The sequence below is a fragment of the Eublepharis macularius genome, chromosome 19 (genome assembly GCF_028583425.1).
Source record: "Eublepharis macularius isolate TG4126 chromosome 19, MPM_Emac_v1.0, whole genome shotgun sequence".
Taxonomy (NCBI): Eukaryota; Metazoa; Chordata; class Lepidosauria; order Squamata; family Eublepharidae; genus Eublepharis; species Eublepharis macularius.
Genome location: NC_072808.1, coordinates 25154255 through 25172516, shown reverse-complemented (window position 1 = coordinate 25172516; position 18262 = coordinate 25154255). Strand labels below are relative to the sequence as shown.

The 18262-nt window shown below is 48.0% G+C and overlaps 1 protein-coding gene across 4 annotated transcripts in view; it reads right to left on the bottom strand.

Annotated features, from left to right (window-relative positions):
• Positions 1 to 18262, bottom strand: part of IQSEC2 (IQ motif and Sec7 domain ArfGEF 2) — a 113745-nt gene that overhangs the window by 39955 nt on the left and 55528 nt on the right. Inside the window, exon 1 of one of the 4 annotated variants that reach the window (XM_055003285.1) lies at positions 10468 to 10516. The exons of the other annotated variants lie outside the window; for them this stretch is intronic. The gene's annotated coding sequence lies outside the window, so the exon portion shown is untranslated. Of the gene's footprint in view, positions 1 to 10467; positions 10517 to 18262 lie in introns of those variants that run through there. 4 annotated transcript variants of the gene reach the window in all.

Below are 18262 nucleotides of genomic sequence, written 5' to 3'. Positions count from 1 at the left end.
CCATGCATGGTTAGGGAGCAGGGTGTGTGTGTGGGGGGGCGGGGGGGGGGCGGGTACGGCATTCTTATTTCACAGGCTACAAAGTTATGCGGCTCTGGTCTTCTATGATCCCCAAGATCATGAAGTCAGCACAGGGGGCTAAAGTCCCACCATGCCAAGAAACGCAAAACATGGTGCTTCGCTACTTTTCATTCCCCAGTCATTGTTCCTCTACATCTAGTTATGTGCTCACGACAGCATAATGTGCAATGCGGATTTGGATTCAAAGCCCGGCTCATTCATAAGCTCACTGGGTAATCTTGGACTAGTCATCAGTTCCAGCCCACCACTGCCAGGTTCACGTAAACTGTCCTGACCCCCTTGGAAGAAGAGAGAGCTAAAAAAAAATCCCACAAAATAAAGTAATTATGAACACTGGAACCTATTAGGCAGAAGTTAGGCAAGAAACTGAGGGGGAAAATATTCTCAAGTAGGAGTCAGTCTGTATTACCATTTTTCCACTATCCGAGCCTCAGACCCAAGCTAGACAGCGACCTGGGACTCGATGGACTCAGGTCTTCAGGTTTAAGAGGGGAACAGGGATATGGAACATTAACAGCTGTGACTGGAAGACAACGTGAAGCCTCATAATTGGCCAGGCCTTGTATAAACACCGGTACCTTCTAGGAACAAGAACACGTGAACACGGGAAGCTGTCTCACACAGAATCAGACCATCGGTCTACTCAGACTGATAGCAGCTCTCTACGGTCTCAGGGGCAGCTCTTTTCGCATCCCCTACTGCCCGGTCATTTTAACTGGAGATGCCAGGAGTGAACCTGGCACCTTCTGCATGCCAAGCAGGAGCGCTCCCACTGAGCCGCGACACCTCCCCCAGAGATTTGCCCAAAGGTCTTTGCAATGTCCCAGGGACCTCCAAGAAAATGTCCCATTTCCTGACGGGAGGGATGCCCCAGAGGGCATGGGGAGCTGACCTTGCACAAAAGAACTCTGTTCTCCTGCCTCTCCTAACTACAAAACGGGCATTCGCTCCAGTGGCGATCCCCGTTTGCAGCTGAGAGCATGGCCGTTTCCGCACGTCTTACCTGCCTGCGGAACACTGCGCGATTCTCACAAAACTCCCAGATAACAGCGTCTTCCTGGAGCGATTTCGCGCGAGAAGATGCTGTCTTCCGGGTCTTTTGCGTGATGTTCCGCAGGCAGGTAAGACGTGTGGAAACGGCCCATGTCTGCCTACCCCTCCTTTTACCCTGACCGGCGTTGACAGGAGCAGGGAACCATCACACTCTGCTCCTTCCTCCCAAACAGAGCACGTGCGTGCACTCTTCAGGGGGCACAACGCAGGGCATCTTGCCCCACCTCCTCCCTGCAAATCCAAACCCATACTTGTTTAACGGGAATGCCTTTCTGAACGTGCATTCCAATGTGCCTCTGAACACAGACGTGGAGGCAAAAGGAATTCACCCCTGCATTGCCAAGACAATCAGGTAACGTTCCTAGCCTTGCGGCACTGAGCTGTGAGGGCGGTTTCATCACAGGGAGCATCATCAGGGAACCCATGCCTGTACTACAAGGGTGGCTTCACTACCCACCTTTCACAGTGCTGCACAGCAAGACAGGAAATACAAGCCTGCATTGCCACGTAATCGAGGAGAAGCTCCCTGCCTTGCTGTACTGTGCATCAGGGACAGGCAATAGATCTGCCCTCAGCATTCAGTGCAGGAGGACAGAGCTCAGGCCTGTGTGGTGTAGGCAATACAGGGTACATTCACTTCCCTCTCCCATGAGGGCGATGCTTCCACAGCCCTCTCTGATGATGCTCCAAAGTCAGATCCAACTGGTTATGTACTGTCGTGATGTTATCTCACTCACTCGGTGATCCCTGATTGTTTGGAATCCTGGAATAGGAATGGAGAAAATGGTACGGCAGAGGAGGAAAATGGGTGTGAATAGCCACCCTCCCCTGAAAAAAAAGGTGTGACTGGGATTTTCAGAAGGCGCTTAGTAATCTGCAAAACCAAACACTTGTATTGATTGATACGCAACAATCCTGCAAAATAGGTTGACATTGCTACCCTGCATGGAGAATAAAGACTGACATTGAGACGGCGCATTGTCCTGATTCATGCTGGAGGTATGACTCAAAGTGGGGAGGTCACAGCGCACACTTTTTGCCATTGTGCATCACCCTCTGTCATGGCCAAGTCACAGGCAGAAGGATCGCCCCAAAGTAACTTCTCCCACAAACATTCATGTGGCAAAATTATTCTTCTCTAAAGCTCACAATCAGGCAATTGGTGGTTTATATAATGCAGTGACTTGCCAGGGCCCTTTCACAAAACCATTTCACCACATGAACCTGGGGAGGGGCAGCAGACATCTGTGGTGACGACCCACTTCAAGAGATTCACATTGGAGCTGTTTTAAAAAGTCACACACAAAGGTGGTAGAACCGTCACAACTACCATGGAGCTGGGGGGGGGCCTTCACACACACACAGAATATGAAGAAGCAGCAAAATTGCTCCCTGGGGGGGGGTCTTCTTGAGTCTTAAGAGGCTCAAAAGTAGTTAGCAAAAGGCACTTGACTGCCACAGGGGTGGGAAGAGACAGAAGACGGTCACGGAGTGGGACTCCTCCTGCTTCCATGTAGCTTGAACTTTGGAGAATAAGCAACGTGGGGGGGAAATGCCCTACTGGCAAAACTCACAATGAACACAGAACACCGGTCTCCTGAAAACCTACCCTTGAGCATGCAACAAGCTGCCAGAAGGGCACAACACAGAGCGTCTGAAAAATACTAAACAATACAGTGTAAATACTAGCATGAAAAGAAAGCCCGACTGGACATAACAACACAATGGCATGTTACAAGGTTCATTGTGAGAAAAAGAATAAAAGAGCATATAATGCACTGCAGGTGTGTGTTGCACAAGGGTGTGCAAATGATCAAAATCAAAAAGAGTCCAGAAGCACCTTTAAGACTAACCAACTTTATTGTAGCATAAGCTTTCGAGAATCACAGTTCTCTTCGTCAGATGCATCAAAAGCTCATGCTACAATAAAGTTGGTTAGTCTTAAAGGTGCTACTGGACTCTTTTTGATTTTGCTACTACAGACTAACACGGCTCACTCCTCTGCATCAAATGATCAAAGTGCAACAAACTCTTTTGTTTTTTAAAAAAACCTTCCACAAACAGCACTTTAAAAATCACAATAAATATGAATTGCTACAGGCAATTTACAAACACCTCTATAAGCAATATTCACTACCGGGGGAAGCAAGCAATACACCAACTGAAAAGCCACAATTAGTGTTCAGCATGGGCACTCCTGAGGAAACTAGATCACCAGGAAAGCAAAAACATACCACCGTGAGCACGGCCGCATTATATGCCCGCACGCAACACACCATCATGGCCTCTGTTCTGACAACACAGCGACCTTCAAACGCTGGTTAGCTCAGTGACGGATGCCTTGAATCCAGGGGACAAAGCGCGGCAGAGTCCGGCCCCAAGCCACCTACGCCTTTTTTATCAACTCAAACAGCATCTTTAAATTCAGGTCTGCCAGACAGCCACAAGTTCAAATCCCAGCAGGGCCCTTCTCTTGCTCTTTCTTGGTCATTCCTGAAGAAAGACAGTTCTCTGTTGCTCGCAGACGCACTTAGGCCATCCTTCCTGTCTAAGAATTCGGACATGTTCAAAGGAGCATTCTTTCCTATCAGGCTTCTGGGCAGCAGCTCAGCTGAAAGGATTTCCACTCTCCACTCCTTTAAATACCCTCCCCTCTTCCCTCGCCCAAGGTTTTCAACCAGAAACAGAACGTTCCTTTACTTCCCGTCTCCAAATGCTATGGGGCTGAGAGACAACAGCTGTGGCAGCCCACCCCAGAGGCGGCTGCATCTCACTGACGGTTGACATTCCATATGGCAGGGATACAGGCATGATCAGTTCCCTCGGCGCTGAGATGCAAGCCTTGGGGACATGTGTCAGGAGGACTTCCTCGGTCTATTGCTAGGAGATCAGTTGCGTGTGCACACATCTTGGCTCCATGTGTCACCCTTGGGACACTCTGAACCCTGGCTTGCACCTGCTTGAAGGATGGCATAATTATCATAATCCCACCCACCCCCCAACTCCATCCTGACCTTCCCAAAGCGCACACAGCCTCCCATGGGGCTTTCCTAGACAACAAAACAAACCTCTAGATTTTAAGAAATGATGCTAGCATCTGTCTAATGCCAGCTTTACCTCCACAATGCATGAGGAAATAGCAAGTTTGCTGCTACTGAAACAGAAACCAAACAAATGTAGTAAAAGGTGGGACCTGACCCTGTTACAGAGAGGGTGTGGGGGGAAGGGGAGGGCTTGCTGGTGTTTGGGGGGGGGGGGTTGCTTTGTTTTTAAAAGGTTGCAGACACTATGTTCTAAAGCAGTGAGCATTCAGCATCTGCAGAATTTTTAAACGACTTATCAAAAATTTAGCTTACTGGAAATACCGCTCCAGTGTGAAGCAGAAGGGAAACGTTGAAATGCTGTCGAAGGCACTAGACCAGTGACATGCAAGCACTCGCTTCCGCAAGAGAGGTGAGAGATGAGCCTCATTTTCCCAGCAACAAAGGACCGTGGTTGTCTCCATGCTGGGAAAATGTGACTTGTCTGCGACTGAAACCTTTGTCAACAAATGTCTGGCTTCGGCTCAGCAGCACTCACTGACTGCAAAATATTGCCAGGAAAGACCTCATAGATAAAGGAAGAAGGAAACACACATACCCACAAAGCAGACCTCCTTTTTCCTATTCTGGAATGGGACAGAACTACTGAAGAGTCAGGGCACAGCTGGCTTAAAATAATCAGAAAAAAAAACCCAGTCTCTAGAAATCGTAGAAGTAAATTCTTACAATTAATGAACGACCCAAATGCTATTTATATGTCTTGCAGAATTATCAGATTTGTCTATTTTTAAAAAATAGGCATAGGAGTCATTTTTATGCTAAAAGAAACTCATTAAAGAAACTTTTTAACATACTGAATTTTGGAATCTGATGAAAGGTGGTACACGAGTGACCTGAAGGGCAGACCAGTCAAATGCTTGGTTGGAAGGAGGGAAATCACAGAAGCGTCACCCCGAACACTGGCACAAGTATTTTGGGAAACATGAGGGCTAGACAGCTCCATTTGGAAAACCCAAAAAACAGCAGTGCCGGGCCTCGGCAAGACAACACACACAACACAAATTCCGTATGAGACAAGGCACAAAAGAACACACACACACACCTTGCTTACAAACTCTTAATGGAAGAGAAGCGGTATAAAAATCGAATAAATAAAATTCCTGTCACGCTCCTCTCTGCTTTCAAATTCTGATCATGTTAGGCCTTTCTAGAGACCACTAAATTCACACAATACAAAATTTGTAACATCCCGACAGGAAGCTGCAGAAATGCCATTTGTTGTATACGATGAATGCACAGATGTCTCCAGGGCTTTTTTTCCTGGGAAAAGAGGTGGTGACTCTGGTACTACATGCGCATGCGCAAGTGTGCGCACGTTCCCGGGACTGCACAATGAGACGTCATTTTGGGTCAGCTGGAAAAAGTTTAAATCGCCCTCCGCGAAAATGGTCACATGGCTGGTGGCCCCGCCTCCTGATCTCCAGACAGAGGGGAGTTTAGATTGCCCTCCGTGCCCCTAAACTCCCCTCTGTCTGGAGATCAGGGGGCGGGGCCACCGGCCACGTGACCATTTTCAAGAGGTGCCGGAACTCCGTTCCACTGCGTTCCTGCTGAAAAAAAGCCATGGATGTGTCATTTTGCCACATGTACATGTGCTGGAACCAACGCCTTCTTGGCACGTGGTAACATATACACATATGTTCATCATGTTCCACACACATGATGAACAAACTACACACAATTTCACACAATTAAGAAAACCTGCTCTGTGCGAAGCAAAATGGTTAGTTTCTCAGATTTCACCTTTTGTTGCCGGCACACGTTCAAGCTCATCTCCCCAGTCATAAGTGCTAGAAACTTACCTCTTGTCGACACTACCCTGTCCTTTCAAGGAAAGCCAAGATTCTTAGGAAGCTGAATTCTACACCCAAGACCACAGGTAAGTTGGTACGGATGGTATCTAAGCTTCTGCCGAATCATGGCATACAAACATTCTGCTTATGAATGAGACAGGCAAATGTGTTTCGTGTATTCGTCACAGGGCAGCTTCACCTACAAGGGAACCCTGGACAGTCTAAGCACGAGGCGAGGAGTTTTATCATGTCACCACCACTGACTGGAAACACAGATTAGATGCGAGGTGGCAAAATACACTTTATCACATGGCTGAATGCTGAGTATCACCAGCTTCCTATGTGACTGGTTGGGCTGGCACAGGCTAAGGCGTTGTAGTTAAGTTTACCAGATAGTGCTCCGAGGCTTCCCTTCCTTCCTTCCTTCTTTCCTTCCATCCATCCATCCATTGGTCCTCTCCTTCTGTCCTCACAATAAACCCATGAGATAAATTAGGCTGAGAGGCCTTAAAGCCCTTCACAACCCGAGACCCACACATCTCCCCCCATATGTCCCAGTGTACAATCCCCACACAGTCATCTGTTGGCAAACCCACTACTTAGGGCGGCCCACTTGGTGTCAACCAGAGCTTCAGCCTTTTCCACTCTGCGGAATGAGGAGGTGAGGGGCCCACTCAGTGCAGATCTTCCGGAGGTGCTGCAAGGTAGGGGGATCCTGCTGTGGGTGGGGGATCCCCTGCTCCCACCCTCCACCCCCGCTTACCTGGCCATCAGGGGGGATGGGATGTGCCACCCGGGGTATGCTCCTGGGCAGTGCGGCATGCTCCTGTGCTCTGCAGCGGTCCAATTAGGGCCTGATTCTGCCCACTGTAGAGCACGCAGGGCAGCACGTGACCTGTGCGATGTCACTTCCTGGAAGTGATGTCATCACGCAGGCCGGGAGCACAGTAGCACTCTGTGCACGTGCACAAGGGACATCAAAGGGTAGGTGCTGGGCCTCCAACCACCCGCCTGGGGGGGAGGGTAAGGGGACCTGGCAACCCAACGCAACACCTGCACGTGTGCCGAGGCTTCTGAGGCGGCTTGAAGGGCGGACATCTTGTGAGGACGGATTTGGGAGTTATTGTATTTTGGTTTTAACTGGAGACATTTTTAATCTACTATAGTAAGCCACCTTGAACCACAACAAAAGGTATGAGAAAATATTTTAATAAATAAATAGAAATACCTAAGGCCTCCCCAGTGAGTTTCACAGCTGAGTGGGGAATCAAACTGCATGCTCCTTCGACCCAATTTTATTTACAATACTTATATTCCGTCTTTCTTGCCCCATCAGGGCTACTGAGGAGGCTGATTCAACTCTCCAACCACTATCCACCTTGAGACTCAGTGAGAAAGGAAAACATGAATAATGTAAATTAATAAATACAAAACATCGGCTCTTGATACCGCAAAGGAATCCTAATACACTTTAGTGACTGTGAGTAATGGAAACAGGAGTGGAAGAAACTCCAGATTAATTAAATAGAAAAGAGTCCAGTAGCACCTTTAAGACTAACCAACTTTACTGTAGCATAAGCTTTCGAGAACCACAGCTCTCTTTGTCACAATTCTCTTCATCAGAAGAGAACTGTGGTTCTCGAAAGCTTATGCTACAGTAAAGTTGGTTAGTCTTAAAGGTGCTACTGGACTCTTTTCTATTTTGCTACAACAGACTAACACGGCTAACTCCTCCAGATTAATTAAAATATTGTAGCCCTGAGGGATCCCATAGAACTTCATGTCTCCCACCAGAGCCCTCTGCAAGATCCAATTTAGGATCTCTTCATTCAACTGAAGTTCTGGAATCCAGAGTGGAGACCAATTCTGGCTAGCTAATGAAACGAGAGATCTTCCTTTGTGGATAGAATAGTAGATGCTGGGAGAAACTTCTTTAATAGACCACAAGGGGAAAAAGGCCAGGACAGCAGAAGTATCACTGCTATGGTGGTGGAAAAGAGCAAGGAAACTCCAGACAATATGAGCAAGATTCGGGTCTGGTAGCACCTAAAGAGACCAGCAAGATTTCCAAAGTGCGAGCTTTCGAGAGACAGAGCCCCCTTTGTCAGACTCACGGAGTGGAAAAAGGTAGGCATCCAGGCAGAGGGTGGGGAGCAGTATTGCAAATTAGATTGTCAGGAAGCTAGCTGTAATACATGTTGTAATTAGCTTGATAGAACAGGGGTGTGAAGTGTATAAAATTAGCATCTGTGATGTGAGAAAAGTCTTATGTCCTGATTCTACCCTGGGGACATCATCATTCCAAAGAACATGGGAAAGACATCCTTCAGATATCTGTAAATGGTATACTACAAAAGTGGACTTCAAGCTTTCCAGACTCAGCACTCCTGAGCCGCAAAGCATGTGACAGGAAGTCATGTGATACTGGAGGCATGTGATAGGGGAGGGGTGCGTCAGAATATCAAGGCTAAAACTGCAGGCAGCCGAGCCAAAGACAGGAAACGCAGGCTGAGCACTAGGTGGTTTTATTGGAACGAAGGACAAAGCCAAGGGTCAGACCTTCTCTATCACTGAATGACCTTGCTTGCTGCTGTTGCTACTCTCACCATACGCGGAAGTAAGCAGCAGGAAACTACAGCACCCTTGCTTTCGACACATGCACGCTAGCAACAGGTTCTCCCACAAGGCAGTTAAAAAGGGCAACCCTTATAGGATTTCGTGACCTAGCAGCTGGGATTCTGCAAGCCACGCAAGGGGTCAAACCCGTAGACTTGAGAGCGCAATGCTAGAGCAGGGGCCTGCAACTTGTGGTTCCAGAGCCAAATGTGGCTTAGTATGGAATCAAATATGGCTCTTGAAAAATAAAACGGCATTTCTCAGCTAAGGTCTATTGGAGGGGTAAGAGGGATGCTAGAATAACTGGTATGTGACAGGAATGGCAGGCAAAGATTTTTATAGGATGAAATGGCATCTTAGAGAGGCGTTCCAAAAAGGGAAAAGAGAGAAAGGAACAGTTGCTAGTAATCCAAATATGAACCATGTGCAGATTTATGCCAGTGCACTAAAACAACTGCACAAGGTGCTCCAGTCCTGTGTATATTTATTGCTCATTGTGAGAATTCATGTGCGCCACTTTCTTAATAAAAGACTTGCAACAAACTGTGTTTCGGCTGAGGAAACTTTATGGGTTATCAATCAATGTATCAATTATCAGTAATATTAAGCTGTATATGCAAACAGACTTCCTGATGAAACCTTGTTGATATCTTGCTCTGAATTTTGACGTTGCTTGGCTCTTTACTTGTAAACGGCTACTGACCCCTGTACTAGTGTGCATTTGATTTCCACAAGCCATAACAGAGAAGCTGACTGGTGGTTAGGGAAGGTGGGTGGAAGGGTACCAGAAGGCTTCCACTGACCAATAGAAATGACGTGTTTTCTACAGGGGTATAAAAACAGTAGCCCAGCAGCACCTTAAAGATTAACAAAATTTATTCCAGCAGAAGCTTTTCAAATACAACTGGACCTTTAGTTTGCTGCTACAGATTAACATGGCTACCCCTCCAGATTTATTCAGAGATATTGCTTGGAAGTTCCCTATTGGGTCGTTTAGGGAAACAGTCTATGGGAAATTGTCTGCTTGAAATTGTTTGGAGGTTCCCAAGAAGATAATGCAGAAGGGATTGGGGGGGGGGGGAGAGAGAGAGAGAATATGCAGCTAATAGGTATCTTTGGGGGGTTTCTAAAAAGGGAAGAATTTCTAGGCAGGGTCTCTACTGAACATAAAACACTGGTGGCTTCTTCCTTGGGATATTACTGAGTCCCTGCAGTTAGAGGCCAGAAGGAGAGAAGGTATTCCCCCCAGCACAGTTGGTTCACACCTGAAGAGTCAGCAAAGAGCAACCTGGGGCAGGTGCGAAGAGGAGCAATGGTTATCTAGGAGGCTCAAGTATTGGGGGGGGGGTATATAAGAGCATAGATCTGGAGTTGCTGAGGGAGGGGCAAGGGGGGCCTTTGCCAGAGGAGAGAGGCAGCTGTCGATCAGGGTGCTTGGAGCCTCCTGTTGGATGAAGCCAAGGGGGGTGGGCTGCACCGAACCCCCTCAGAGAAAGTGTGGGCAGAGATGAGACAACTGAAGGGGGCACTGGGGTTATTTCAGGATTCCAACCCGGGGGGGGGGGGTTCAGAGGCCTTGCTGGGTGCCCCGAGAGGGGGTGCGGGGGGGGGTCCCCTCAGATGGCCAGGTGACGGGTGGGCGCTGCGCTCCGAGGCAGCCACCTGGGGGGCGCTGGAGAGGCGCAGGCGGGGTGGGCCGGGGGCCTGCGATCGGGGGCGGGGGGGGGCTCCCTGCCCCCCCCCTTCCACCGAGCGACGCGACGCGCGGGGCCGGCCGGGGAGGGCTGCCCGGGGTGGGGTGGGGTGGGGAGGGGCGCACTCACCAGTGCAGGAGCTTGTGCTGCAGCTGCCCCGGGCGGCGCTCCGACGAGCACTGCAGGCACCACATGGCTGGCTGGCGGCCCCTCCAGCCCGGACCCGTCCCGTCCCGTCCCGCCGGGGCTCAGCACCGAGGGCTCCCCCAGCCCCGCCGCCGCCCGCCCGCCCGCCCGCCGCGGCTCCTCCTTCGCTGCCTCCGCCGCGCACAGCCGAGGAGGAGCCGGGAGGCGCAGGCACCGCCCCCAGCCGGAGATGCCCGCTCCCCGCCCGGCCCCTGGCGTGCTCCCGGGGAGGGTCAGCCGGCCCCTGGCCCGAAGAGGAGGTGCCGGGCGCGGGGCGGGCGGGGCGTCTCAGCTGCCGCCTCGCCCTTCCTAGCCGAGCTGGGCGTGGGCAATCCTGCTTGCTTCTCTCTTTTCAAATCTGAAAACCGCCGGTTCTTTGTCTTGCCTCCCGGCTCCCTGCTGCTTTTGCGTTGTGCTGCTTTTTAAAAAATCACTTTGCACGTGCTCAGAGGCAAGTTTCTTCCTCAGCATTGTCCAGGAAGGCAGGCTTCACCTTGACACTTGGTTTACTCATTTGGATCCCAGCAGGGACCCAAAGCAGCTGACATCAGTCTACTCTCCTCAATTTTATCCTCACAACAACCCTGTGAGGTAGGTTAGGCTGCAAGTAACAGCCGGGTCCAACAGCATCTTAAAAGACCAACTAGATTTCAAGGGAGATAGATCAAGATGAACAGCCGTGTCTGTAGCAGCAGAAAAGAGCAAGAGACCAGTAGCGCTTATTAGCACTTATAACCTTTTGAGCTAATAACAATAACAACAAAAACATTTGGTTGTTGTGGGCTTTCCGGGCTGTATAGCCGTGGTCTTGGCATTGTAGTTCCTGACGTTTCGCCAGCAGCTGTGGCTGGCATCTTCAGAGGTAGCACCAAAAGAAAGGGATCTCTCCACACTGTGACACTGAGAGATCTCTGTCTTTTGGTGCTACACCTCTGAAGATGCCAGCCACAGCTGCTGGCGAAACGTCAGGAACTACAATGCCAAGACCACGGCAATACAGCCCGGAAAACCCACAACAACCATCGCTCTCCGGCCGTGACAGCCTTCGACAATACAACAAAAACATTTGATTTCTATACTGCCCTTCAGGACAACTTCATGCCCACTCAGAGTGGTTTACAAAGTATGTTACTATTATCCCCATGGATAGGGATGAGAGACCTCTGTAAGAGCTGTGACTGACCCAAGCTGTTTCCACACTGCTAACGGCAGTTCTCGCACAAAATTGTGCCAGGAAGATACTGTTGTTCTGGGAGCTCGGCGTGGTGTTCCGTGGCCGGTAAGCAGTGTGAAAACAGCCCCAAGGTCACCCAGCTGGCTTCAAGTGGAGGAGAGGGGAATCAAACTAGGCTCTCCAGGTTAGAGTCCAGCCCCTCTTAACTACTACACCAGACTGGCATACAGTACGTGTAAAATTCCTTTATTTTGTGTGCTCTGAATCTACTGCCAGTCAACTTCATTGGTGACCACAAATTCCAGTGTTATGAGAACCTTCCATCCCGTTTCCATTAGGCCTTTTTTAGTTTTAATGAACTTTACCGCTAGCTTGCCTGCTGGCATTCACACTATTATGAGTCACTTGCCAAAACCAAAACACAAAACTGCACACATGTATATACCCTGATTGAAGCATGTATCCATATCTGATACAGGGAACACCATCTATACACTCTTACGGAAGCAGCCCACCCCATAGCCCATAAGAGAGACTCACACACAACCACTCAGCTTTCAGAATAGAGGTCAAGTAATTCTGAAGGCAACAGGCCATAAACGCGCGCATATGTGAACATTAAACTTTGCCCACATGTTCAGCCTGTCAAGCGCATGAACACTGACACATTCAAAGAGGGAACTACAAGGGATGTATGGCTATATGATCAGAAACCTCTTTGTGCTCACTTCAGCCACAGTCACAGAACACACCCTGATATACCCTGCTATAACCATCTTTTAAACATATGTTCACATAGGTCTAACTATCGTTTACATTTTCCCTGGACCCCTCCTTGGGTCTGCGCAGAGAAGTGCCTAGAGTTCCCTATTCAATTCTCAGGTGCACCTGGGCCAATTCAGATCAAGATCACATCACTCTTCTTCCCCACCCCACGCTGTTTTCCCTACTTGAAATGCCCTCCAGGGAGGAGGCCTGCTATTTGCACCACAGGAGAAACACAGGTTTACACCCATGCGTGCCTGTGGAGTCAGCAGTGTGGCAAATAGAGCCCTCCCTGTCAGGGCCGTATTATTCATAAGGATGACTAGGCCGAAGCCTAGATCAGAGCTGTAGGGTTGCCAGCTCCAGGCTGGGAAATTCCTGGAGATTTGAGGGGTGGAGCCTAGAGAGGATGGGGTTTGGGGAGGGGAGGGACCTCAGCGGGGTGTAATACCATAGAGTTCACTCTCCAACTCAGCCATTTTCTCCAGGGGAACTGATCTCTACGTCCTGGAGATCAGTTGTAATTCCAGAAGATCTCCAGCCACCACCTGGAGGCTGGTAACCAGGCCATATTATTCATCAGGCTGACTAGGCTGAAGCCTAGGGGCCCCGCAGGGACGAGGGGCCCGTCAATTTTTTTTGCTGAGGCACACCCCACATAAATTACAATTAACTGATTCTCTTATATAACCTCAATTAATAAGATAATTAACTGCTTCCTTATTGAAGTGAAACAAATTGTCTCTTATATTAAAACAATTATTCATACATTATATATTTTAATAAAAAATAAAAATTTTATTCACTTCAAAGTATTACAGTATTGAACAATTATACCCCCAAATGTGCTTGCCTGAAGAGTTCTACTTGTGCAATAAAAATGTTCTTAAAATTGTGAATAGAATTCTTCAGGAGATCCTCAAAATGAATACAGGGCTATGTACGGTGGTATAGTACCTACCGTACCAGGGTCAGGCTGTAGGGTTGCCAGGCTCCCTCAACCTCCCGGCGGGGGGACAAGGGCCTAGCACTTACCTTTGGGGAGAGGGGGGTGAGTGTGTGCAGAGTGTGCACACGTGCCCCCCCCCAAGCGTGATGACGTCACTTCAGGAGTGATGTCATTGCACGCCCCCTGAGCAGGCCCGTTTTCGGGAGCTGCGGAGCGCTCCTGTGCTCTGCAGCGCCAGAAATGGGCCATTCTGCAGCAGATCCAGCCCATTTTTGAGGCACTGTGAAGCGCAGGAGTGTTCCTGCGCTCTGCAGCGCCTCAAAACGGGCCCGATTCGCAGCAGAATGGGCCCATTTTGAGTGCTGCAGAGCACAGGAATGTTCCTGCGCTCCGCAGCGCCTCAAAACGGGCCCAATCCATGCCAAAACGGGCCCATTTTGGGATGCTGCGGAGCACAGGAGCACTCCTGCACTCTGCAGCTGCGGAAAAGGGGCAGGTTTGCCGTGGATCGGGCCAGTTTTGAGCGCTACAGAGCGCAGGAGCGCTCCTGCACTCCACAGCGGCCCTGATCCGGGCCAAACCAGGCCCGATCCCAGCAGCTGCGGTGCACAGGAGCACGCCGTGCCACAGGGGAGCGCACAAGGAAGGTGTGCGCCCCCCCCCACTGCTCAAGTAAGTGGGGTTGGGGTGTGGGGAGCGGAGGCAGGGGATCCCCCGCCCCCACCGGGGGTCTGGGATCCCTATCAGGCTGTCAGCTGTAGTGGGGTGAAAGACTGAAGTGCTGGAGGGGCCCCGAAATACCTGAAGGCCTAGAGGGCCCAGCCATGGGTTAATACGTCCCTGCTCCCTGCGCTGTTTCAGGTAAGGAAAACAGAGAGGGGGGGGGCGAGGTGAATCCCCTCACACATCATGTTCTGGATCTGAATTAGGCCTGCGTGCATCTGGAAGCTGAGTTCCTGGCAGGAACTCACAACACATGTTCGAGTCCTCTGGACAGGTTAGGGTAGTCTATAAACAGGGCTCTGGAGAGGGGATTCAGTCAAGGCCTCCAATATAGACCATAGTTAAATTTTAAAAATCTAATCTGTACTTTGTTTTCATGTGTTGTCTTTTATAATTTTTTCATATGGCTAGGGGCTGGAAATGGGCGCGCTCTTCTTCCCTTCGCCTCTGAAAGAGCCTGGCTATAAATTCCAGTAAAGAAAGCTCTACTCACACAGATACATGCATGCGCACATTTGCAACACCTGAATCTGCATAGCTACAACATACACATACACTCTTCCAAAACATGTATATACCCCCCAACTTAGACAAATAATTCGGTAGTGTTTGGAGCACACCCTCAGTTTAGTGTTTCCCCACTCTATCACCAGCTTATTCTCGTCTCCCTGGTTAAAGGCAACACATAATGAAGCCTTCCTCGTTCCCCCCTTCTTTCCTCTGGCTGCACTGCTGCCCTCCCCCTCTGTTCCCCTCCTCAAACAAGTGACAACAACAACACAGCAAGGAAATTATTGATGAAGCAGAGCAGGCCTCAGATGTGGTTGCCATGGGGATGAGTGTGTGGGGGGGGGGGGTGAGATACTGTGTTGCCATGGATCCAGCAAGAGGGAGGATGGGTACCATCATCACCAGGGTAATGCTATGGAAGCCGACAGAGATGCTCAGCGGCCTGAAGAGGGAGGGTGTGCAGCCAGGATTTATGGGAAGGGCATCCAAGACGGATGGAGAGACCCCTCCCATTGGGGCTGGATTATGGCAGGAGGAGAGGATCTGGGAGAGAGGCTTCACAAAGAAGGGAAATCCTCTGTTTTGTTCAGCAGCGACGTTCCAACCCCAGACCAGGAAGGCGGCAAATTACATTTTATCTATGCACCCCCCTCCCACACACACACTTCAGTGGCAATGTGGATGTTGTGATGCTGTGGAATGTCTGCTAGGCAAAAGTACACTCGGCTGGCATCCTGAGAAAAGCAAGAGATGGGAAAGAAATTGGGATTCCTGTTCCCAAATTTACATGAAAGAAAAGAGGGTCCAGGGGAAACCAGGAGCTGAGCCTAAAACTGAGAGAGGGGGCCAGCTCTGACTGCAACACAGGAGTAAGAATGCAAGGGTTTTTATTCCTATCCCAAGAACAGAATATGCAGGGGAAGACTGGTTGACATATAAAGAGATTCTTGAGATAAATCAGAACAATTATTTGCTTAAAGGCAATGATGAATTGCCATTCCAATATGGATGGTTTCAATATATGCAGATAAAAGACTTATATGAGAAAGACAAAAGGAAAAATGGTTTTAGGTTACAAAATTCTGAGATTGAGAATTGTTTGCTTCAGGGGGGGAAGAAAATAATTTCTAAAATATATAAGATATTACTGAAATGGTTTACGGAGGAGGAGGTTGTTAAAGTTCAGATGGTCAAATGGGCAATAAATTGTAATAGGGAAATTTCAATGGAAGCTTGGGAAAAGGTGTGGAAAAATGTAGTTAAAATTTCAGCATGTACCACTGTGCGTGAAAATGTATATAAAATGTTGTATAGATGGTATTTAACACCGAAGAAGTTGGCCAATGGTAATAGCCAGATGTCTGATAAATGTTCGAAATGTAAGCAGCATGAAGGTTCATTCTATCATATGTGGTGGACTTGTGATAAGGCTAAGCAGTTCTTGGGGGATATAATAAAAGTTATGTCAGATATTTTACAAAGGAATATAAATAAAACCCCGGAATTGCTGCTATTATGTATGAACCTAGAAGATTTTGATAAAATGGACAATTATGGTATTTTATATGATCACGGCGGCCAGAATGTGTTATGCACAGTTGTGGAAGACTCAGGAGATACCATATATGGAAGATTGGATTCTGAAAGTTTTGAATATGGCAGAAATGGACAAATTAACAAGGAAATTGAAAGAACAAGAAGAACTGGAATATACATTCAGTTGGGAAAAATTCAAGAAATACGTGGAGAAGAAGTGGGACATGAAGGGGAAACTGTGGTCTCTGGAGAATTAAAGGGGAGATAGAAACTTAACTTAAGGTCAAAAAGGGGTATATTTTATTGTATTTTATTGGATTAGTATGGAGTTATAGTGTTATAGTAATAGGTATTTAAGGAATAGTATGTTACACATATATATGTATCTTTTTTAGTTAGTATATTTAGTAGTACTTATTAAATACTTATAAAATTTTTATATCTTTAATTAAGATAAGTAATATAGCAAGTGTAATAGTTAAGATGAGTAAAGAGATTAGTATGCATAATATAGATATACAGTATAGATTTTAAGAAATTATATGATATACTTTTTAGATTAAGTTGGGTATGGAAAACTGCTGGGAGTCACTAGAAAAGGGGGGGAAGATGGGGAAATAGATATGGGGTAGATAATGATTTTTGTGTGTGTTTGTGAACCCATCCAATAAAAATTTTTTTTAAAAAAGCAAGGGTTTTTATTCCTGTCTTTCATCAGGCATCGTCTATGCCATTCTGCCCCCTTTCCAAATGGCGCCCCTAAATAGAACTGCAATTTGGAGTTGCCAGAATGGTTGCACGCAGGCCCACTGTCATGGCAACACCTCCAAAATAGCTCTCACAGAAAGGATCCAGAAATGGGGAGGGCTGCTTAGTAAATAACTGCTCACCGCCAAGTAACTATTTAGATTGTGGGAGATTATCACTACACCCCAAAGGTCACATAGGGAACAGGGGGTTGTACATGTCGAGGTTTGTCACCCTTGGTGTGTCTGGGGATGTTACTCGCCCCCCCCCCCAGACACGTGGACACATATTGGTGCCTACACAAATACTGACACACACCCTGCCAGCACAAAAACACATGCCTTCTGACATATGCTTGATCACATCAGCAAAGACAGGCGCACACTGACTCAGCAAAACCTGACAAGCAACGCCTCTCGCTGCCGTGCTGCCTCTGCACAAGACTGCACAGTCCACAGATACATCAACAATATAAACACCAACGGCATACACAGCAGTGTTGTCAGGATACACAATGTGCATTGCAAAGTCTTCCTGCCCGACGGCACATATCAGCAAAGAGTCAAAACACATCCACCGCCAGCAACTTGGTGGGATACCAACAGCAAATAAACCCTTGAGACTCCAACACCAGATTTCTAACAGAAACACATAGAACATGTTTGGCTCTGGAATGTAATATTCTTCTCCTATACCGATCTAATACCTTGGGTGTTCAAAATACTTCGCATATATTACTTCAGTAAATTGCACAATAGCCCTGCAAAGTAGGCCAACTCTATTGTCTTTGGATTGCAAACAGGGAACTGAGGCTCAGGGAATAATGGCATGCCCAAGGCAAGAGAGAACATGGCTGAGACAAGATCTGAATCTGGGATTTGCTGCTCCATGGCTCCAACTTATTACCACCACACTAAGGGGCTGTGGAAACTTGGTTAATGTGTACTATACACACCCCACCGAGGAACCCTAGGGCAGAACACACATTCATCCCAAAGACAAACATCCACCAAAATTATTACAAGCTCAGGAGCAAAAAGGTTCCCAGAACCCATCTCAAATGTATTGCTTTGCAGAACCAAATCTGGAACCCACAACGATGAGGCACACAATCAGCCAGCCAAGATGTGTAGCAGCAAGACAACCGGCAAACTCACTCTCCCAGCGTTCCCTTTTTTTTAAAAAAAAAACTTTTATTAAACATTTTTAACAAACTAACAAACAACAACATTCAACATTTCCAAAGTGCAATATTGTTATAAGATTTCCATAATAAAATGTTTAGTAGCAAGTAAAATCTAGTCCTATTGGGTTTCTCTAGTTCTACCTGGGCC